The 24,339-nt window shown below is 45.9% G+C and overlaps 1 protein-coding gene across 8 annotated transcripts in view; it reads right to left on the bottom strand.

The window, feature by feature from the left end:
• Window positions 1-24,339, bottom strand: part of LOC144768576 (sulfotransferase 1 family member D1-like) — a 434,742-nt gene that overhangs the window by 255,950 nt on the left and 154,453 nt on the right. For 2 of the 8 annotated variants that reach the window (XM_078652358.1, XM_078652356.1), the window contains exons 3-4: window positions 21,639-21,746; window positions 21,524-21,542 (exon numbers count right to left, since the gene is read on the bottom strand). The exons of 5 other annotated variants lie outside the window; for them this stretch is intronic. The gene's annotated coding sequence lies outside the window, so the exon portion shown is untranslated. The remainder of the gene's footprint in view (window positions 1-21,523; window positions 21,543-21,638; window positions 21,747-24,339) is intronic. One more of the 8 variants, XM_078652357.1, reaches the window with a different exon arrangement.

Genomic DNA, 24,339 nt, shown 5'->3' with positions numbered 1-24,339 from the left:
GTCATCGTTAAGCCCATCAATATGGGTACCTAAACAGAACACCCAGCGTTGTTCTTTCTCAAAGAGGCCTTTTTCTGAGGGCAGTTGCTCAAATATGGTCCAATTGAGGTCATTCACAGTATAAAGTTTGCCTAGAATATCAAGATTTCCCTCGGTGGAATCTAATCATTCAGGTACTTCTGCTTCTCATAGAAGAGAATCCTCCTATGATAAGAAGTGCCAATTACTAGAGTTTGAGAGAATCAAACTCAGGCTCAAAAAGAAGCAATTGGCCTTAGACAGGGAATCCCTAGAACTCTAGAGAGTTTCCAGAAGATTAGGACAGGAGTCCCATGGTGACAGCAACAGTGTCCCTAGAAGTAGAGAGTATTCTCATGATCATAGGAACCTGAACAAGATAGTCTCTCCCTATCAGAGTGGGGATGACATCCACAAATTGATAACTGCACTAGAGAGGCCCGGTAAAGTACAGAAGGTCCCTCAAGAGCAGTGGGCAGTTATCTTGTGGCTCTCCTTTGCTGACAAAGGTAGAGATAATCTCCTCACTGTCAGAGAAGAGGATGCTGCTAATTACAGTCTTGAAGAGTGCTCTCATTGATGGGTTTGGCTTAACCACTGAACAATACAGGATTAAGTTCAGAGACACCCAGAAGACCGACTCAGGACTGGGTTGACTTTGTAGATTGTGCTACTAAGGCTCCGGAAGGCTGATTACTTGGCTGTAAAGTGTGTGATTTTAAATGATTGTACAATTTAATTATGAGGGAACAGATCCTTAATAATTCTCAAAATCAGTTGTTGCATCAGTACCTGGTGGACTCTAATCTGACCTCTCCCCAAGCATTGGGAAAGAAGGCAGACAAATGGGTCAGAACCAGGGTGAAGCAGAAAACTCAGAACCAAGGTAGTGACTCTAAGAAGCAAGATTCTAAAACCTCAGATACGGGTGGGGAGAAGGGTAAAGACCAGAAGTCTTCACAGGGGCCCCAAAAGTCTTCATGGGGGGGGGGTCACAATCCAACAAGGGTAAAGGCAAAAAGAAACCTTGGTGTTATATCTGTAAGGATAAGACCCATTGGACAAAGGATGCGGATTGTCTAAAGGCCAAGGAATCTACTCCAGCCACCACTGCCCATAAGGCAACTGTTCCCCCTAGTTCAGCTCAAAGTGGTGGTACATAGAATAAGGGTGTAGTAGGGTTAATCCTGGGATCTGAGATGGATTCTGGCCTAGTCAGAATTCCAACTCAGGCTGTGTTAGTCTGTGATGGAGGCATGGATAGTGCCTCCTTATTGGTCAGTCCCAGTAATCTGGGCAAATACAGACAGCAGTCTTGATCAATGGTAAGGAGGCCATGGCATTCAGGGACAGAGGTGCAAGTGTCACAATGGTAACAAAAGATCTTGTGGCCCCTGAACAAATCATACTTGGTGAGATATACCAAGTGACCAATGCAAGCAATGTCAGGACAGACCATTCCTCGCAGTTGTGAATTTCACCTGGGGAGGGGTAACTGGCCCTAAGAAGGTTGTGGTAAGTGCAGACCCTCCCTGTTGAATGCTTATTGGGCAATGATTTGGAAATTTCAGCTTGGGCTGAAGTGGAACTCAGGACACATGCAGAAATGCTGGGCATCTCTGCAGATGTGTTTGCCATGACTAGGTCACAGGCAAACATTTCTTCCACTGAACAGGCCCTGGATCCTGGAAAAATGGACCAGGTGCCTACCAAGGGAAGGAGCAATAGGGGTAAGGCAGTGTCTTCCCCCCTGCCTCAGAATACAGATCAGTCTCTTGAGGGAGATGATCTTACTCCTGAAGAAGGAACTGTCTCAGAGGAACTTGAACCTGATCAGGTTGAGTTCTTAGGGACAGGGGGCCTTTACAGGGCAGATCAGAGCCAAGAGCAACTGAGCTGCCCCTCTCTTAAACCCCTCAGACAGCAAGCTGCTGCTAAGGCTTCTGGGAGGGCCAGTGGGTCCCACAAGATCTACTGGGAGGAGGGACTCTTATACCCAGAGGGTAGAGATCCCAAACCTGGTGCCACCCGGAGGTTGGTTATACCTCTGAAGTTTAGGGGCTTCCTATTGACACTGGCACATGATATCCCATTAGCAGGACACTTAGGCCAAAATAAGACCTAGGACAGACTTGTTCCTCACTTTCATTGGCCTCACATGTCAGAGGACACAAAGGATATTTGTCGCTACTGTATCACTTGTCAAGCCAGTGGTAAGGCAGGTGGTACTACAAAGGCCACCCTGATACCACTACCTGTGGCGAGGGTTCCCTTTGAGAGGGTAGGGATTGACATTGTCAATCCCATGGATCCTCAAACTGTATCTGGGCACAGATTCATACTAGTAGTGGTGGACCATGCCACTAGGTATCCAGAGGCAATCCCACTTGAGACTACCACAGCTCCTGTGGTAGCTAGAGCCCTCCTCAGAATATTTTCCAGGGTTGGGTTTCCTAAGGAGGTAGTATCAGACAGAGATGCAAACTTTATGTCTGGTTACTTGACTGCTATGTGGAAGGAATGTGAAGTAAATTACAAATTTACCACCCCTTATCCCCCACAATGCAATGGGTTAGTTGAGAGAATCAACAAAACCCTCAAGGGCATGAATAAAGGTCTCCCTGAAAAGCTCAGGCGTAGATTGGACATCCTTTTGCCATGCCTTCTCTTTGCCTACAGAGAGGTTCCTCAGAAGGGGGTTGGTTACAGCCCTTTTGAACTTCTGTTTGGAAATCCAGTTAGCGGGGCCTTTATGTCTAGTGAAGGACGGATGGGAGTTACCTCTCAAACCCCCTAAACAGGATATTGTGGACTATGTACTTGGTCTCCGCTCCAGGATGGCTGAGTACATAAAGAATTTGAAGTTGAGGAGTTTGGCCCCAAAGGACAAGGGCTAGGCAGGGCCGTATACAAAAGTAAGAAAGAAATTGCCTAACCCTCAAATTATTTACAAGCTCTTATACTTTATGCTTCATGGACAAACACATTTCTTTAGGTTTGTACCGGTATTTTATTTACACCTTTTACTTCATCTATTTATACTCTCATTTAGTTTTTTGGTATGAAAAGGAAAATGGTCCATAATTTTAGACAATACATATAAACAAAATTTCCAAAAAGCTTACAAACAACATTATGACATACTCTACATACTACATCACAGTACACAATTATATACACAAGACTGAATAGACAAGGAAATTATAACCTAGTTCGTAGGTTACTATGAATAAATCAGTATCATAGATTTTTATGAAAAAATATATCTATATATCCTTAAGAGCACACAGACATTAATCGCATAATTCGTCAAATAGAAATTAATTCTAAATATAGTGAAATGCAAGTTTTTTAATCCTTATTCTTCTGTGTGCTTTTGTTGTGCCGACGTGTTTCGAATCATAGAAAATCAATGCCTGGATGCTCATCAGGGCTTTCTGAATATCTGTACAGAGTTTGTAGAATAAAAATAAAAAAACATTTTAAGAAGGGGTGCTTCATTCTTTCTAATTCTTCTCAACCCATATCCACACGCTCTCCATTCTACTCACTATTACACCTGAAAAGGTGCAAATGGTTCTTCCTCCTAGGTTATTCCAGGTAAATCTCTGTATTCTCTTTTAGTCGGGAATTCTCTATTGACAGAGTTAAATCAGTGATATTCATATTGGACCCTTAGTCTTTTTAAGTTCCTTACACAAAAGTGTCCTACCTTTTCTAATCGCTTGGTCGAAGTTATTTTCAGGCCATATATTCATTTACATTTCCTTTCATATTTATGCAAAAGGCACAAATGTCTTTGCGCATCCACTTCTATTAGGAACTTGTGACCCAGCGTTATTATTGCCTGCAGTGGGAAGAAGCGTAGCTCTAGGCAACGTGAGAATGGCCTGTTGAAATCTATTCAAACTAAGGAGTTTGAATTACAGATGGCTTCCTTAGTCTCTTTTAGTGAGGTCCCCCGTCTTACTAAGGAGTTGGAGAACCTTCAATCAGAATACCGGGGTTTTTTGGATATGATTATAATAAATAGATGGAAAGTCAGTAAATTGCACAAATTTTCATATGGGGAGAAAAGTGGCCGGCTCTTGGCTTTGAAAGCTAAAACTGATAACGTTCGCAATTATATAAATACTCTGAGAGAGAGTTCAACAGGCCAGGTTTTAGATACAAGTACAAAAACTTCTAGATACTTTTGCCTAAGCCAAGTTCCTGAGTACATTTGACCGGACAGCTTGCTACTGGCAAAACAAATTAGCTGAGGATGCAAAGCCAAAAACAGCATTCTCAACCCCCAATGGGCACTACCAATTTGTGGTGATGCCCTTTGGCTTTAAGAATGCACCTGCCGGGGGAGGAGCCAAGCTCGCGAGCGTAATGGTCGCCTTTTAGCTCGGCTCCCGCAGCCCTCCGGCCTGATCATGTATCCTGTATAATATCCTGTCCGCAGACGACACATTATCGGAGAATCGTAAACGGAAGACCTCGCTTGTACTCACCATTTGGCCCGGAGGTTTCGACGTGCAGCGGCTCCGAAGTTATGCCCTCCGTAAGACCGGGGCCTCCGTGGAACCTAGACCGGGACCTAGCTTGTGGGATTCGACGACTGTCGGCCCCGGTCGAGAGAGTGAACCAATGATGGGAGCCGTTGTGCGAAAATCCCGGCAATCCTGATCCGGGCCTGCCCTGGTGACCGCGCGGCTGATGTGGGTGAGATGCACCGGGGACTGATTCTGTGAAGGGGTCCTCCCCCCGCCGCTGCTTTGTCCGGCGGACCTGGACCTCTGCGCCCGGACTCTGCTTGTTGGGGGCGCCGGTACTGGTGTAGGCGGAGACCCGCATTGGGCGGACATCCTTTCGGCACCAGGGCCGCCATTGCTGGGAACCCCCCGGTGCTCTGTGAAGTCCTACATTTTTTAACTGTTTTTGGGGGCCGCGGAGGGCGGCGATTGGGCTGACTTCGCGAAATGGCGGGCAACCCTCTGAAACGTGAATCGCCTTGTGGCGGTGGGCTTGGGTTGCTTAATTGCGCGGGGGTCCGGTCTGGTGAGCGTGAGCTTACGGTCAGAGATATCCTGGAAGCTCTGAGATCCCTGCGCGCATTCCTGACCCCCGATGTCCCTGTGAGTCCGCCACGATCTGCCGCCATTTTGAGCAGCCGTTTCTTCTTGCCGCCCTCTTGTTTCAGTGACTCCATTGCCTCGCCCCCCTTGATTGCTGCAAGTGTTGCTGCCGCTGATCGAAGATCATTTTGTGTGCCGGTGACTTTGGAGCTCCCTGTTTTTCGAGGTTCTGACCCCCGGGACTTGGACATTGTGCCGCGGCCCTGTTCGGCTCAGATGCCTAGTAATATTGGTGGACTGCCGCCTGCACCTGCTCCGATGGCTTCGCCATTGTCTATTACAAAGACCCCCTCGCCTTCCCAAGCGGCGAAACTGGACTCCTGTTCTTCATCACCCGTGCTGCGCTTGCTGATGCATTTAAACTCTCTGCTCGGACTTTTGCTCACTTGCGGACCGATTTACCCCCCATGTCTACATAGTACTCAACCTTTTTTTCGATTGTGTGCTGGTCTTGTATTGAGTATTTCATTTTACACTGTCATGTGGTGGGTGGGATTTGTGGTTCGGAAGGGATGGGGGTGATATGCACGACTCCTGATTGATTATTGGTGTACGACTTCGTGGCGCAGTTATGTGTACCCATAGAGCGGTGGGGGGTCCCCTCCTCTGTAAGTCTTACGGCGCTTGATGGGGTGTCGTCCTGGTCTGTTTTAGTTGCGATTGTCTGGTTGGGCGGAGGGCGGCGGCCGACCATATTGATTTCTGTTCTTATGCTCCTCCCTCCTGTTTTCTTTATTCCTGTTTTTGTTTCTTTTTGTCTCGTTCTTCTCTCTTTCTTTCTTGCTATATTTCGGGTTCTGGTTTAGGGCGACAGGCACGCTGTCTGAAGGGTAGGCCATAGCCTTCTACAGGGGTGCAGGGTGGGCTGGGTGGGTTGGGCTTTATTTGTTGTTTGTCTTATGGTTCTATGGCCCTTTTGTATCTCTTATAGTAATGCCGCGTCTGTCCCTGCCTCCCGTGGTGTGTCCGGGGTGGGGTGTGTGGCGTCGTTAACCCTCCTTTTATGGTTCGGTTGCTTTTCTTTTCGATTGCTGTACCCTCACTGGTGCTGATACTCCTGTTTTCTCCTGTACTCCCGCCACGGTACGCCTGTGTCGGCGTGTCTTTTTCTTTCGTTTTTGTATTTCATTTCTTTTTCTCATTGTTTCGCTTTGTCCTCCTCCCCTCCCCCTCTTCCCCCCCTCTTCCCCCTCTTTCCTTGCCCCCGCCCCCTCCCCCCTTTTTTCCTAAAGGTCACTATGACGGGTTAGTTTTGATGTGATATTTCTCCGATCCCTCTGTTTTGGCTTAGCTGTGGTTTGGGTGGTGGGCATGTAACGATGATAATGCTCAAGTGTTGATTATGTCTATACTATCCCGATCTTCCTGTGTGAATTGTGTTGCCTTTCCTGTATTGCGGCCCCAAACCCCCTTATTGTCGTTGAGGCTGGTTCTGGGACTTCGGACATCTCTACATTGAAAGTGAGCCTGTCTTACGCCTTATCCCCATATTATACAATTAACCCTTTTTTGCTCCTGTGTCTTGGCCCTCTGGTTCCTAGGTATATTCCCCCCTTTTTACGATTGTATTGCCTATGCTTCTTGCTGATTGCTTCTGTAATGTTTGCCTTGGAACCTTTGATTGCTTTACGTATTGAGGCCGGCCGACTTGGTTGTAGGCCTAGACTTGTATATCCTTTTGACGCTAATAAAGGTTTTAAAAAAAAAAAAAAAAAAAAAAAGAATGCACCTGCCACTTTTCAAAGGTTGGTGAACAAAGTCCTTACAGACCTGGAAGCCTATAGTACAGCTTATCTAGATGATATTGCTGTCTTTAGCTCCACCTGGGAGGATCACCTGGTCCACCTGAGAAATGTTTTAGAGGCTCTGCAGAAAGCAGGCCTCACTATCAAGGCCACCAAGTGCCAGATAAGGTAGAGTAAGGTTGTATACCTCGGCCTCCTTGTGGGTGGAGGTCAGGTTCAGCCATTGCAGAGCAAAATCCAGACCATCGTCGTCTGGGTTGCTCTAACTACCCAACTACCCAGATTCAGGTCAGAGCTTTCTTGGGCCTGACTGGGTATTACAGGAGGTTTGTCAAAGGAAATGGATCCATAGTGACCCCTTTGAATGACTTAACTTCCAAGAAAATGCCTAAGAAAGTTCAGTGGACAGTTAGCTGTTAAAAGGCATTTGATCACCTGAAGCAGGCCATGTGCACTGCTCCCATTCTGCAAAGTCCCGACTATTCCAAACAATTCATTGTTCAAACTGATGCATCTGAGTTGGGTGTAGGGGATGTCTTATCACAACTGAATGAAGAGGGTCAGGATCAGTCAGTAGCTTTTATTAGCATAAGGCTCACCCCCAGAGAGAAACGTTGGTCAGTTAGTGAGAGGGAGGCCTTTGCTGTGGTTTAGGCCTTGAAGAAGCTGTGACCATACATGTTTGGTGCTCAGTGCATTGTTCAGACAGACCATAAGCCCCTCTTACGGCTTAAACAGATGAAGGGTGAAAATCCCAAACTTTTGAGGTGGTCCATTTCTCTACAGTGGATGGACTATTCAGTGGAACATAGGCCAGGGAGTAACCATGCCAACACAGATGGACATTCCAGAGGTTTTTACTTAGAAAATGAAGACTCAACAGGGCAAGGTTAGTCTCATCTCCTTACGTTTTGGGAGGGCTTGTGTAGGAAAGAAGGATCTGCTTTCATGGTCACCCCCACTTTTTGTTGGTGTCATTTTTTCCTGACTAGTCTGACTGGGATCATACTAACCAGAACCCTAATGTTGGTGCTTTCCCCCATAAATTGAACATTTTGAGTACTTGGGTACACTCCAGATTGGCCCACGGGTAGTTTCAAAAGCTGACTCTATTCTGAAGACTCTGCCTTGAATCATACATATATAATCAAGACTTTACCAGATATCTTTTTGATAAGAATGCTTCGCCTTGCTGTTTCAACACTGTGAGAAGTTGGCCTGGTATATGATGCTCACTAGTTCTAGTGATCACCTTGTACCATGCCAAGCAACCCTTATGGTGCAGGTTGTAAAGTCAACCTTATAGACAAGCTATCCTAGGGGTAGCATGGACTAAGCAGTCTTAGGCTAAACTCTGTAAAGGCATGTGAAGCAAGCTGTTTTACCATACACAATCCCTTGAATACCAAATGAAAGGACACCACACAGATATATATTGAAAATATATATAGATTTATTTCTACAAATAACCCTGATACTCTTTATGAGCACAGAAGCAAATGCGTTAAAACAAAACACAGTTTAAATACACAAAAGTTGCACAATTATGGATGAGCCCTAGGGGCCACCTAAACCATATACTAAAATAGTGGTATAAGAACCACTATGGGGAAAGTGAAGAGGCCTAGGGCCTGGGGAATCGCTGGAGCTGTTCGGGACTAGCAGTGAAGAAGTCGGGAAAGGCCCGCGGGACTCGGGTGCAGTGCGGAAAGTGCACGCTTTACTAATGCAATGTAAATGGTGCGTAAAAGTTACAAAGATAGTTATTAAGGAACCTTCTGAGTGACCTAGAAGGATGAAACTTTAGACACAGACACTAGAGGTGCATACCAGTGTGGGAACACCGGCGTTGCTGAGTTACCTCACCCACAGGAAGCGGGTGCACAGGGTCGAAGTAGTGTCGGGTTTCGTCACGCAGGTCGATGGTGTTTGGAGCTGAAGATGCTGCAGGCGGCTCGATGTGAAGAGTTCCGGTGGATCCAAGGGTGGATCTGAAGAGGTGAAGACCTGAAAGCAGAGGGGACAATGTTCAAAGTCACTAGCCAGTGACTACCGTGGAACTAGGAAGGAACCAGGCGATGTCGGGTGCAAACAGGTGATGTCGTGAAGATTGTCTCTGCAGCCACGTGGACACGTAGAGGTCAAGGACGTCCAGGAGTCGATCACGAGCTGTCCCACGTAGGCTCTCGCTGATGGCGGTGTCGGCAACTTGATTGGAGCAAACAGGCCTTGGCTAAAGCAAGCCACGCAGGAAGTGATTCAAGCTTCTCACTCGGACCAGCAAGGTCAGAGCGGGTGCTCCTTTTCAGGGGAGCAAGGGCCAGTCTGGAGCAACCAGACCAGCGGTGTAGTTTGTCGTTTTCGTCGCCAAGATGGCCGCTAGCCACGTGGCAAGTGGCCGGGATGGCGCGTCGAGTGGCACGGTGCAAAAGGGCCCCACGCAGATCGTGGAGATGCTGGGGGGCTGATCTTCGGTGCAAGGGCTGCTCGAGGTTGGGGCTTCTCAAACCCCAAAGCACAGCGTCGAGGGTGCCTCAGGTGCTGCGCAGTCAGCTTCTCGGGGGTCTTTCAAGAGGTCTGGTCCCACGTCTCTCGGTGCCTCCACGGGTCCCTTCTTTGCAGGGACTGTGGATCGGGCTGTGAGAAGTCTGGGAGTCTGGGTCTTGTCAGGCTCTGGGCTCGGGCTCCGGCGGGTGGCGGCGGCAAAGCAGACGTCGAGTTGCTGGATGGTGCCTGTGTTCACAGGGTGGCCACTCCTAGGCCACAAGGGAGATGCTCTTCAGTCTTCTGTGCAGCAGAATGTCGAAGTCCAGTCGTCTTCTTAGTTTCAAGTTGATTCAGGATGATCTGAAGTCTCAGGACACAGCTCCCACTCTTATTCGAATCTGGGGGGCCGGATCACCTACTAGGTCCCTCCTCTGGGTGGAACCAGGAAGGGGGGTGGTTACACCCCCTTTCCTTTGTCCAGTTTCGCGCCAGGACAGGGGCTGGAAAGCCCCAGCACCGGTTTGAACTGGCCTATGCACAGGGACACCTTGTGTGCCCCAGGCATGTCTGATTCTATTCAGCCCTGTCCTACCCAATACACAAAATCCTGTCTGGAGTGGTGCTAGCACCTCCCCAGGCAGGAAACCCTTTGTCCAAGCTGCCCTCGCTCGAAGGACTCCCAGCAGCAGGAGGTCAGACTTGTGTCTGTGGTGGCAGCATCCATTTTGTGATGCTGAGGCTCTGTTTAACTTTAACCGGGGTTCAGGCTAGGTACATGTCGTGTCCCTCTAGAAGGGTGGAATGCTACCCCCGTCGCCAGAACTGGCGAGGGGGTAGTATTCCAATTCGTATGCCACCTTACTCGACATGTTTTGATAAAGCCAAACCCAAGATAGCATTTAACCGCGAGGTTCATAATGCACTTAAGAGTATATGGTATGGCAGTATCATGAAACAGCTAAAGGACATGGTTCCGAAAGCTGCAGACAGGCTCAGCTCATGCCAGAGCACCATCTCACATATTTCCAAGCACTCTGCCTCCAGGATTGATGAGGCCTTCCATAGGAGTGACTGATAGGAACATATGTGTCCATATTAGGTTAGGTATAGGCATACTACACCTAAGTAAGGGGTGGTTACACCGACTTACCCCAGCTGAGTGATCAGCCAGTTGTGTCAAAATATGGAGGCCAGGCCAGGGGTGGCATAATACATGCTGCAGCCCCTGGTAGGCCTTGGAAGCACCTATGCCCTGGGTACCTGGGTACACTGTTACAGGGGCCAATAAGGTGAACCAGTTCCAATGTCGTTATGCACCTAAAGTACATGGGCAACAATTTAGAGAGAGAACAGCAGGCTGTGGGTCTGATTAGCAGGCCCACAGCCACATTAAGTCATAAACCAGTGAAACAAAAAGCAAAAATTTGGGGTGACCATAGGATAGCAGACCCTACTCTCCTACAAACACCAAGATACATTTTAAAGATCTCTCCATATTGTTCGCTGCTATCCCATTTCCTCAGATATCTCAAAATACCTCATTTGTTGGGTCCATCATTTTATCCATAAGGTGGATATCATCAATACAACTGTCTACCCCTAACCCTTTGGGGCACCATCTATTTTCATTACCTGTCCATGTTGACTATGTTTAAGTCTCTATTTTCGGCATTTTTCCAAGACATTCGTTCTCTTGGCATGTTTGGATGCTTTCCAGCGATTCGCCTGGAAGTGCTATTAATTAGACCATTCCTATATGGCCCTGGCATCTAGCTTTCAATATGGTTTTCCTGATGAAGGTGAAAAGTTTGCCAAAATGCATGTCGATACATTGAAAGAAACCAACATTGCATTGTTCCTATTGAACATTATTGTGATACATTGAAAGAAATTAACATTGTATCGTGTTTATTGAACATTATTGTGTCTGTTCCTCTCACCTATTGATTGTATTGTTTCCCATATGTTCTAGGATGTGTTTGTATCTATTGTGATGTTATATTATTCACTGGGATAGGTCTTTATATTTTCTGATAGACACTGTGCAATATTGTCCTGTCACTTGGTGCATTTCCATTGTTGATTAATATTGAACTTTATGAATTCATGAATTTCACAGTTATTTTAACCATAGTTCTATATTAATAAAATTGAATTTTGTATACATTCACGGTACATGGAGTATAGTGCTATTTGGTGGTATGTTATAGCCTATGACCTCATCGTTGCCTAGTAACTCTTTATAAATGATTGTATTTTCCCTGTCCTAGGATGTCCTAATAGTAATAGGGGGTCCTTATGTTTACATTATATTATACACAACTTCTTCAGGGTCCAGACCAAAGCAAAGTCCTCCCTCTCCATAGCGGACCAACGTTTCTTCCTGAGAGTCAACCTTCTGCTTATAAAAGCTACTGGTTGGTCCTGGCCCTCTGCATTCAGTTGTGACAAAACATCTTCTATGTCTATCCCCATCTCAGATGCAGCTGTCTGGATAATGAAGGTATTGGAATAGTCAGGACTTTGCAGGATGTGAGCAGTGCACATAGCCTGCTTGAGGTCATCAAATGCATTTTGAAAGCTAACTGTCCAGTGAACTTTCTTTTGCATTTTCTTGGAGGTGAGAACATTAAGGGGAGTTACAATTGACCCATATCCCTTAACAAACCTCCTTTAGTACCCAGTCAGGCCTAACAAAGCACTGCCCTTAATCTGGGTAGTGGGAGCAACCCAGTGCACAATGGTCTGGATTTTGCGCTCCAGGGGTTGAATCTGGCCTCCACCTACCAGGTGGCCCTAGTATACAACCTTACTCTGCCCTATCTGGCACTTGTTGGTCTTGATAGTGAGGCCTGCCTTGTGCAGGGCCTCTAGAACATTTCTGAGGTGGACCAGGTGATCCTCCCAGGTGGAGCTAAACACAGCAATATCATCTAGATATGCTGCACAATAGGTTTCCCTGTTAGGACTTTGTTCACCAGCCTCTGAAATGTGGAAGGTGCATTTTTTAGACCAAAGGGCATAACAATAAATTGGCAATGCTCACTAGGGGTTGCAAATGCTGTTTTTGGCTTGGCATCCTTACCTAGTCTGATTTGTCAGTAGCCAGCAGTCAGGTCAAATGTACTCAAAAACGTGGCTGGAGCCAAAGTATCTATGAGCTCATCGGCCCTTGGAAAAGGATAGGTATCAGTCCTAGTGACTGCCTTGAAGCCTCTGTAGTCCACACAAAACCTCATCCTTATTTTTCCACCCTTGGTGTGAGGTTTTGGTAGAAGGACTACTGGACTGGCCCAGGAGTTATCTGAAGGGACAATGATCCCCCAATTCCAGCAACTTTTGGACCTCTATCGTAATGCAATATCTGATATGGTCAGACTGTCTGTAAATATTTTCTTTACTAGAAGGCTGTGCCCTGTTTCCCCTGTAGCCAAGCTCCTTCTGAGGAACCTCTCTGTAGGCAAAGAGAAGGCAGGGTTATAAGACATCCCATTTTCGCCTGAGCATTCCTGGGAGTTCCATGATCATACCCTTTAGGGTCTTGTTGTACCTTTCAACAAGCCCACTGCACTGTGGATGGTAGGGTGCAGTAAACGTATAGTTTACTCCACACTCTTTCCACATTGCAGTTGTGTAACTAGACTTGAAGTTGGTACCCCCTGAACGTCCGAGGTATTACCAACCTCCTGGAGGCCCCAAGCTTGGGGTCTCTACTTTCAGAATTCAGAAGCCCATCTTCCCAATAGATCCTATGGGACCCACTGACATTCCCTGCTTCCTATATATCAGCTTGCTGTCTGAGGGGTTCAAGAGAGGGGCCGGATTGCAGCTCCAAACTCAAGTTTTCTATGGAAGGGCCCCCTGCCCCCAAGAACTCTGCCTGGTCAGGCCCAAAACGTCTGGGACAGTTCCTTCATAGGGACTGAGATCATCTCCTCAGGAGACTGATCCGCACTGGGAGTTTGGGAGGGGGATAATTCCTCACCCTTTCTGCTCCTTCACTTAGGAACAATCTGGTCCATTTTTCCAGAGTCCATTGATCCCTCAGTGCTGAGCTGTTTGCCCTGAGCCCTGGTACACCAAAGACACTGGCAGAAATGCCCATAATTTCTGCAGGAGTCTTGAACTCTACTTCAGACCAGGCTGAAGTTTCAAAATCATTGCCCAACAGACAATCTACAGGTAGGTCTGGAGATACCACAACTCTCTTAGGTCCAGTAACCCCTCCCCAACTGAGATTCAACATTGCCAAGGAATGATCAGTCCTGACATTATTAACGTTGCTTACTTGGTACATTTGTCCAAGTATGATTTTTTATGGGGACACAAGTTTCTCTGTCACCATGGTAACTCTGGCCCCTGTGTCCATGAAAGACATTGCATCCTTTCCATTGATGAAAGGCTGTTGCTTGTGCATGCAAAAGTTAGTGGGACCTACTACTAAGGTGGCAGGATCAATGCCACCATCCCAGACTAGAACAACCCGAGCTGGAATTCTGACTACTAGTGCTAGGGGGCGCAGTTGACTTAGGGGCAGTGGTAGTAAGTTCCTTGGCCTTTAGACACTCAGCATATCTTGTAAATGGGTCTTTATTTTACATAAATAACACCAAGGTTTCTTTTTGCCTTTCTTGGTATTTTGGGACTCCCCCACCAGATGCATTGAGAAATTCCTTTTTATCTTTATCCTTGAACCCGCCATTATCTTGGGATTTAGAGGAATCATGCTTCTTCTGGGCACCTCCATTACCAAATTTTTTCTGCTTTACCCGGGTGCGGACCAATTTGTCTGCCTTCTTTCCCAATTCTTGGGGAGAGATCAGAGTCCATCAGGTACGGTTGCAAAAGTTATCAAATTGTGCAGTCCTTCATAGTCCTGTACCTTGCTTACATGAAGCCAGCCTTACAGAGCCTTAATAGCATTATCAATGAAGTCTACCCAGTCCTGGTTGTGAGCCTTCTGGGTATCTCTGAACTTAATCCTGTACTGTTTAGTGGTTAAGCCAAACCCATCAATGAGTGCACTCTTCAGAACTGAAAATTGTCTGCATCCTCTACTCTAACATAAAGGAGCTTATTTCTACCTCTGTTAGCAAAGGAGAGCTACAGGATAGCTGCCCACTGTCCTTAAGGGACCTTCTGAACTTTACTGGGCCTCTCTAATGCAGTGATCCATTGCTAGATCTCATTGCCCTACTGGCAAGGAGGGACTATCCTGCTCAGGTTCCTAGTATCAAAAGAGTTTTTCCTGACGCTAAGGACACTAGGGCCGCCACCATGGGACTATTCCCAGTTTTTCCTAGCTCCTTGAACTTCCAGGGCCTCCTTGTCAAGGGCCAACTGATCTTGCCTGAGCTGGAGTCTAACTCTCTCAAGTTTGATCAGGTGGTATCCCCTCTCCGACTAGAGATAGAGGTCCCTATGGACTGTCCTGAAGCTTTGGACTCAGCAGAGGGAGACTTGTATCTCCTCTGCCTGCTATGAACCCTCCCAGGAGGAATAAAGGGGAACCCACCTCTAGGGATACCCTCTGTGCCATCTACACTATTCCCTGGATCAGAGTTCACCAAAGTGGAGTCCTCAGACTCCTCTTGGTCATGCTCAAAATTAGGGCCACTGGGCGTTACCCCTCCTGTCCCACCTTCTGGAGCATCTCCACCCACTTTATCCTGATCCCCCAACCTGTCTGGGTTCTGCAGATCATCTAGGATAAGCAGCTTTAAGAGATGCTTAGTAGTTGGATTTCTGCATGTCTATAACTTACTCGATTCTTCAAACTTAAGACCACTGCATCTAGAAGACTGGGGGTACACTAGCATTCCAAACTAAAGACATGGTTACTAGTGTAGTGTGGTGTTGCACCTTCCTAACCTAGTGTAAACCAAACTGTCTAAGGTTGTGCTAGACCCTTAACTACACAACCCTAAGTTCAGTAGAACTTACTTATTCTAAGCTTTATTATATCAATCAATCAATCAGGGAATTTTAAAGCACGCTACTCACCCGAGAGGGTCTCAAGGTGCGGGGGGTGCAGCTCCGGGTCAGCCAAAAGACTAGGTCTTGAGGCTCTTCCTGAAGGTGTGCAGAGTAGGGGAGTGTCTAATGCTGACTGGGAGCTCGTTCCAGGCCTTGGCCGCGATATAAGAAAGGGTTCTTCCACCCGTTCTGGTTCTGCAGATGCATGGTGTTTCTGCTTGGGTGAAGTCGGCGCAGCAGTGGTTTCTTTTGGGTATGTGGAAGTAGACACTTTCGTTGAAGTATTTTGGTCAGATGTTGTGGAGGGATTTGTAGGTGCAGGTGAATAGCTTGATGATTACTCTCTTTGTGACGGGGAGCCAATGGAGGTCTCGCAGTTGTTGGGTGATGTGCTCATGTCGTGGGATGCAGAGGACGAGTTTGGCCGCTGTGTTCTGGATGGCCTGGAGTTTGCGTAACAGGGATTTGTTGATTCCAGCGTAGAGGGCATTTCGGTAGTCCAGTCTGCTTGTTATGCGTGCGTGGGTGACAATCTTTCAGGCTTTAGGGAGATCTACTTGAGGGTCTTGCGGAGGGTGTTGAAGCAGGTGGAGGCATCGGCATTGACCTGGCGAGTCATGGTGAGGGAGGAGTCGAGTATGATGCTGAGGTTCTGGGTGTGGTCTGTGGGGGTGGGGGGTTGTCTAGGGCAGTGGGCCACCAGGTGTTGTCCCAAGCTGAGGGGGTGGGTATAAGGAGGAGGAATTCTGTGTTCTCGGAGTTGGGCTTCAGGCAGCTACTGCTCATCCAAGTTGCAACGTATTTCTTTCCCTCCTGGAAGCTGAGTCTGGTAGTATCGGGGTCCTTCGTGAGGGAGAGGATAAGCTGGGTGCCGACAGCGTAGGATACTATGCAGAGTCCATGATGTCGGACAATGGCGGTGCTGTCTGACGATGGTGGTATTATGACGAAATTATATGTGCCTAATGTTGTTATGAGCCCCAATGTACACCAATATAGGTCTAGACAGTTTCACAACATTTTACCTACATTTGTTCTACCTTGCTCTACATAACGGCTCTGGCACTGACCTTTTACCTAGTTAGGTGCAGAATAAATGTTGCTTTACACTGGATGGTGACGGTTCTGTTTTCATCAGTGCTCTTTACGCTATTGTGATACTATGTCCAGGGCCCCTATGCGAGGGAAGCTGGGGCGCACACATCAAGCGCCCCCCAATTCAACATCCCAGTGAGAAATAGATATGAAATCTTGGAGGGGGTAGATTGACTCGGGGTGGTTTACCCAAAGGAGAGAACTTAGTAATGTCGTGGCAGGACCAAAAGGGCGAAGAAGGGTGTAACGGGAGGTGATCATCTGGGGGTAGTAGCCTAGACACCGCCCAGTGGACTAGCCCACGTAGAGCTAGGATACAGCGGAGAAGGGTCCCTGATGCCACACCCCACTTGGTGGATATGGTGGGGAATCCAACAATCATTTTTGGACCTTCTCAGGTGATCCTCCTTCCCATGCCACTGCTTCTGAGGCACTTAAAGAGACAAGAGCACAGGGTGGTGGATTGTGGATCTCATCCTGGAACCTGGCAGGACTTAAAAACAAACTGTCCTGCCCAGAATGGGGGCATTTTGTGGATGAACAGGACATTTGTATATTCCAAGAGACCTGGGCGAGGGAAGCTTTCTAGCGGGTTGGCTTTGCGTCTTTTAACACTCTGGCAACAATGGGGGGAGGGGAAACCCTCCGGTGGCCTAGCTATTTGGGTAGGCACACACCTTGGCTGTAGAGCTGAGCAGATGACATCACCCTCAAATGATATTCGCCTTGAGACCCTCCCGGGTGAGTAGTGCGCTATACAAATGGCATGATTGATTGATTGAATGTGTTCTGCTGGCGTTTCCCACAAAGATAAAAATTGCCCTAATCAATGTGTGCTTTAGACCTGTGAATAACAGACAAGAATCCATTGTCATAGACCAATTGGCGCGTTTCATACCAACTTTGAATCCAGCATTGTGGCCGATTGTTGGGGGTGACTTCAACTGTCAATTCGAGCCACTCACTGATCCAAATCACTCTACGCCCTCGGAAGAAGATCTATTATGGTCGATCCCTGATCCGCAGGTCAATCCGATCAAGGTATGGTCACCATTGGCATTGCAACCCCACTCACTTACTCTGGCTCTTTCACTGAGGGCATGTAATGTGAGGACTAAATTGGACCACCCGGGCCAGCTCACATTCAACAGACTAGGGCAGACCTCCTTACTCAATTACATCTTGGTGGAAACAAGTTTCTAGGAAAAAGTCTCCAACTTCTATGTCCAGCAAAGGCAGGACAGTGACCACAGTGCCCTGATAGTGATCCTAAAACAGGGGAGCTCGGCTTGTCCAATTCTCCATCCCTTCCTACAAAGTGCACTAACGCTGTCCAACAACAGAAGGAATGTTAGATGCAGTCACTTTCAACACTCTCCCACAAAGTTAGCCAAACTCTACCAGATAGCAATGTGGGGGGGGGGGGGTACAGGAAATTCCTACACCGGATCGAGACAAGGCAGGTAAAATTCATGAGGAGATAATTATAAAATTGACTGACTTATTCTATCCGGTGTCGCAGATGAGGGAATACAAACGTCCCATATGCTCCTGGTTCAATGATAATTGTCGTAAAGCCAAACGGAACCTACTGGATGCAGTGAAGGCGAAGGATAGGTCACAAATCAAACTCGCCAGGGCCAGGTTTATAGGGACCATCCAGCAGGAAAAGAAAAACTGGGAAGTAGATAGGTGGGATGCCCTCAGGCTAGCCCTGAATGATAAAGATCTATAAACTTTCTGGGCTATAGTGAGCTCGGGCGATAGGAAAGGGAATTCGGCCCTAGAGCCCAATATAGTGCCTGAGGTTTGGGAGTCACACTATGGGTCTCTGTGTGACACTGAGGATGGCAGCAGTGATACCTCTAGCTCACCCAGTTTATCCTTGTTTTCCATCAGGAGGGGGGATGGGAGATTACTATGGCTGAAGTAGGAAATGCTATCAAAGAGCTGCATCGCAGTAAAGCGCCAGGCTTAGACAAACTTCCGGGGGACCTTTTCTGGGGGGAATCCAAAATCTGCGCACCATATCTGTGTAGCCTCTTTGAAGCAATCCTGAAGGGCATGGATCCCCCGGACACCTGGCTTGGGGCAGTGATGGTTCCCATATTTAAAAAAGGCTGCCCTTTTCTACCCTCAAATTATAGACCTATCAGTCTAATTGACATCACTCAAAAACTGATGGGTCCGGTCCTTCTGGACCGTCTACAGGGTTGGATGGAGGAGGAGGACATTCTAACTCCCTTTCAGGCCGGCTTCAGAACAAATATGTCAACCGTAGACCAGATATTCAGATTACAGCTACTATTCTGGGAAACTGTGACCATAGAGGGTGGCAGCCTCTACCTAATATTTGTTGATCTGAAGTCGGCCTTCTATGCACAAGTTAGGTGTGGAAAACACGGGGAACTATCCTCATGTTTCCCCGTCAAAAAGGGGGGTACACCAGGGATGCGTTCTCGCCCCTACTTTATTCTGTCTTTTTATCAATGGGCTTATCGACCACCTCAAAAACTTCCAGGATAATGATGCCCCCAAGCTAGTCTCGGGGAAGGTACTCTCATTGATGTTCGCGGATGATACCCTTTTACTGTCAAAATCGCCAACGGGTATTCAGGGCATCCTTGATGGTTGTGTGAACCTTTGTAATATGAGGGATCCGAAAATCAACTTAACAAAGACCAAATATATGGTCTTCAACCCCCCCCAGGACGACCCGCCCAAATCCCTCCCTAAATGGTACACTTAGAAAGGGTGAGATTTTTGATTATTTGGGTGTTACATTATCAGAGCACTTTGAGTGGGGGTCTCAGTTGGCTATTGCACAGAACTTCAGCATTCAAGCCATTTGCCCCATTGTGGAAATATATAAAGCCCAAGCAAGGGGGGCCACAATATATGGGGCAGAAATGTGGGGGCATTGCTCCACCTCTAATCTTATGAAGGTCGAGAACAACTTCATGAGGCAGCTGTTAGGCCTTCCTTGTAGCACCCCCCTAGTACCCCTTTCCATGGACTTGGGCATGAGGCCTATCGACGAAGAGATCGCCCTTAGACCTTTTACATTCTGGCGCCTGGTATGGATGACCCCAGAGTTGTCATTCTATAAAGCCGAGCTTAAGGAGATTTTGTAAATTCCTGTCACCAAGAAAATACCCTGGCTTTGCCACATAAGGGATCTCTCCTTAAGGTTAGGCAGGTTGGACCTCTGAAAACCCCTGACACTTCATGCCCAGCGATATCTAGGCTGGAACTAGTGCAACTTTACAGGCATTCTAACATACTGTCCATACAGGAAAGTCCCACTGGCAGTCGGATGACATCAGAGTTCCTACAAGTAAAAGATGTATATAGCAAGGAACTCTTCCTGGGCGTGATCTATCCCCCATTCACAAGGAAATTGTATGTGCAGTTTAGACTAGGGAACCTTCCATTAGCTGCACACACAAGCAAATGGGCCAAAGAGAATACGGCTGAGTGTCCTGCTTGCAACTACAAGCTAGAGTCCGAAGTACATGTACTGTTTTTCTGCCCTGCATATCAACTGCCTTGCAAACACTGGTTAATCCAAATATGCAGAAATTTAGGCTTTGTACGCTACACGGAGGCGTACAGAGTTATAAAATATGACACGCACCCTCCAATTGTGCTTGCTGTGTCACGTTTCTTAAACCATATGTGGCACATGCGGCGGGGTTTGATTAAAAACCACCCTGGGTATATCTACGTGTAGGAAATGTAAATGTCCACATCAGTGCAAACACGATCAGGGTCCTCTGTCTCAGCCTATATTTTTTCTCTTTTTTATTTTTTTTATTCTTTTAACCTTGTAAATATTTTAACTTGTGCTTTTATCAAATGGGTGATTTTATTGGGTTCTAAAAGTGTATGAGGACACCTGCTTTTTAATGGTCACATCTTTGTAGAAGCGGAAGAATCCCGTCTCAAGAAGACAATTTTGATATATGTAACATATAATTGCAAGTGCTTACACTTTTCATGTGTTTTACTGTTGCTGTGATTTTTAATTATGTACTTTTATGGCCCTAGAGGCCGAAATAAAGTTATTGAATGAATGATACTATGTTATCATAACTACAGCCCTGAAGAAGTCGAGGTATATATTACCTTACGACGAAACACGTGTTGGCTGTTTGACTGTTTGAAGATGTATTATTGAAGATATCAACATCTGTTATGGATTGTCTCATGTGGATATTTGGCTGTGAAAAGGAACATTGGTCCTGAACTGACACTTTGAATTAAAAGAGGACTGAGACTATATTTTGTAACAAACTTGTTTTCTCAGTACTCTTGGAGTGTTTGGAAAGGGATTTTTTGCTGTTTTGTGTTCTCTTCTTTGAAGAGACTATTTGGGGTTGGATTGGTAACCGATCCTCCCATCCTAGTAGCAATGCCACTCCCCAGCACACGTCGAGGGTGTATAAAAATTGTTTCACAGTGCACAATATCAGCAAAAAGTTTACGAAATAATTAAGATTCTCTTTTTCTTCTTTGTGGGTAGCTGTGCGCCTTATAAATGCAGAAAATAAATAAATAAATAAATAAATACATTTTTCTAATTTTCAGACAGCCGACACGTGTTTCGTCGCATACAGGGGAAATTGTCCTGCGACTTTTTCAAGGTTGTATAGGTACAAACAAATAAACAAACCAATGTACTTCCTTACAAACCAGGAGTACAAACATTTAATACATCTCACTATGTGAGACGTGAACTCAGGGTAAAACCAATTCTCATGCACAAGATGGAAAGACCTCTCAGATGCCAGATTGATGTCCCAATACAAAATAAGAGAGATTAAAATAACCATAAGGAAGATGGAGAAAAGAAAAACAAAAAAATAAAACTGTGTAATCCAATTGCCTGTCTCAATCTCCATGTGAGTGATTATTAAAAATAGTGATGTCAGTCAACAGGATATTGTGAAAGTGAATGAGAACATGTGATTAGAATAAGTGCGGTTACTGAAACCTAATCACTATAGTGTCGGTGGAAAGAATCTCAAGAAGGCCCTATTATAGCCCATACTGTGTGAAGGCACCATAAATACCTACGTTTTCTCTGTAGAAACCTCTATAAATTAAAAGATATAATGCAAAGTAAGCATAGTGTTCCCCTGAACACTGCATTCACTACTGTTCTCAGTGCAAGTCCACAATGAATACCTACTTAATTTGTGGTGATAGTTCCAAACCACAAAGGGCTTTAGTATCTCACGGTGTCCTTAACAACAGTTCCTAAATATCCCGGGATCCTGATATGTCCCGATATCACAAACTGTTAGACAAACAAACCAAAGCTCAATGAATAACTCCATTGTATAACTATAGTGCATAGATCTCTACCAAACAAGGTCTCTTGCAGAATATTGTGCATATTGTTTGCAAAGCAACTAACAGCATTCCACATTATTGAAGATTGCAAGCCGTAAAAGCTCAACCCCAAAACCCACTCATAAGTCATATCAACCTACGGGTTGGCGGTTGCGTATTACTTCTGAGAGTATTTCTGTATCAATGCCATCCAGTCTGTCTGTCTGTTACAATATCAAGATATAATTGTTTCCTTATCATTCGTATTCGCGCCCCCGTAATGCATTTGTGATGCCGGAAAAACAATCTATTTCCAGCAAAGAAATGTACATATAAATAAAAACAGTATAGTCTATTTTGAGGATGTCTTACTTTAGAATTACCAAATAAAGTAAAAACGCCCTTATGTACCACATGCTCATATGTTATGTAAACGAGCGTGGTGGAGAATGTCAGATGCCTCTAAGGCATTGCCATGAAAAAGCCTGTCTGCATGCCCGATCCTGAGTATCCGCTAGTAACTCACAAATGTTAATGCGGGTATACACTTTCAATAAAACATCTAAATTGATGTAATCATATATTCTAGTTCTTCCCTTACCGTACATCAGTCTTCTTGCCACAGGACGCCGCCATTCGTGTATTGCAGAGTACGGAACACAAGTGATTTCAAACCTGCCCCGCTTTTGTACAAGAGCTCCTCCTCACCGACGTCATCAGAATCAACTGAATTCCAGGTCGCTTAGACAGTTCCTAGTAAACGCAATGGAGGGACTAAGAGTATGTCCCCTCCAAAGTGGTGGCCCTCTTGGAATGTGACTATCTCTAGCAATGTAACATGCACTACTATTAGCTCAGAATGACCTCATAATCAAAATGAACACCATTCTCATAATAGAGTGGGTTCAAGGAACATGTGAGGGTGATAAGTATCATCACTAATTCAATATATAGTTTCCATCTATAAGTGATTTGTCCTTATAAGAGTGAGTGCACTCTATGTGGGGGCGTGATGCCTACCAACAGGAATCTTTCTCCATCCCCCTTGGGTTAACGAGACACGCAAAATAAGATTGATAAATATACAATATCAGAAAGCAGTATGCATAAAAATCAAATGATATTGTACCGCTCACAGAAACCAGGAAAGATAACCAGCATTTAGTGTACACAAAGATTTTTCCTTTCTCATTACTACACCTCCGTGACATTGACACAAATGGTTCTGTAAATAATGTGGCAAACCTTAGCATTTTATCTCCGCAGGAAATATTATTGTTCCTGGTCAATATTTAATCCAGTCTCAGGATCAATAACGCCTCCTTCTTATGTAAGGCTAATTCCCTCTTTCCACCTCTGGGATGTCATAATAATCAAAGCGTCTGTTCATGGTTTGAGCGGAACACAGTGTCATGTGAGCTGCAAGAGGATATCTCATGTCTCCTTGCTTGACTGCTCGCATGTGTTCTCCTATTCTCTCCTATTCTCTCGCGTGCTACCAACATCCCTCTTTTTACACCTACACTCAATGATGTATACAACAAATTTGGTGAGGCAGTTGATGTTGGATAAAAGGTTATAAGTCCTATCTCCCTGTCCCAAAAATGGTGTCTTTTTGCTACATGCCCATTTGCACGCGATACAGTGTCCACACCCATAAAAACCCTTCGTGTGTCTGCTCATCCAGCTGTCTTGCATCTCCACCTTGGGGTAACTAGGGCTGAGTATGTTCCTAAGGGATACCCCACGTCTGTACGTAATGTTGGGTCTGTCCGTGATGTAATCACTGAGGGATTTGTCCACCCTCGGCAGGTGCCAATTATGGGTGTGAGGAATTGGCGTAGTCGCGCTATGCAAAGCTCTGCGAAATGGTAAAAAATCTCTGCGAGCACGCAAAAGTACCACGAACATGAATAATTGCTTGTTCTGCCCGTTTGCAATGCTTTTTCCTGTTTGCGAACACGCAAATTCTGAGAAGCCGCGGATCGCCGAATTTTGGGCAATTCCGCGTACTCCATGGAATGCAAAATTACCAAAATTACCCAAATTCCGCGATCGGAACGGAATTTACCACCCAGGCCTAGTGTCAATGTCTGTTAAAGCTTCGCATCAATACCTCAGACCAGTTGTTATATCCCATGATCATACTCATTTTGTCATCAGTCCTAGTAGGTTTAGTCCGTTTCCTCAGTGTGTCTTTTCATTTGATTTTGTTCATTCGTTGTTCAGCTTTCATCAATGCCTTCTTGTCATAGCCCCTATACTTCAACCGTGTCAACACACCCTTGTTGCAATCTTCAAACTCTGGGTCAAAGCTACAATTACGTCTCACTCTTACAAGTTTGCCATAGGGAATAGAACGGATTTGGTGAGAAGGATGTGCACTCGATGCATGAAGTAATGAGTTGCACGCTGTCTTTTTACGAAAGAGTTTTCTATGAATATGGTTCTCTCTTATGTAAAATTCGACATCCAGAAAGGAGATTTTATTCTTAATATGTTCACAGGTAAATTGAATGTTGTGTTCATTACTTTTCAGGTATTCAAAAAACTCTGTC

This window comes from Lissotriton helveticus, chromosome 7 (assembly GCF_964261635.1).
Source record: "Lissotriton helveticus chromosome 7, aLisHel1.1, whole genome shotgun sequence".
In the NCBI taxonomy this organism is placed as follows: Eukaryota; Metazoa; Chordata; class Amphibia; order Caudata; family Salamandridae; genus Lissotriton; species Lissotriton helveticus.
This window is presented reverse-complemented; position numbering and strand designations above follow the sequence as displayed.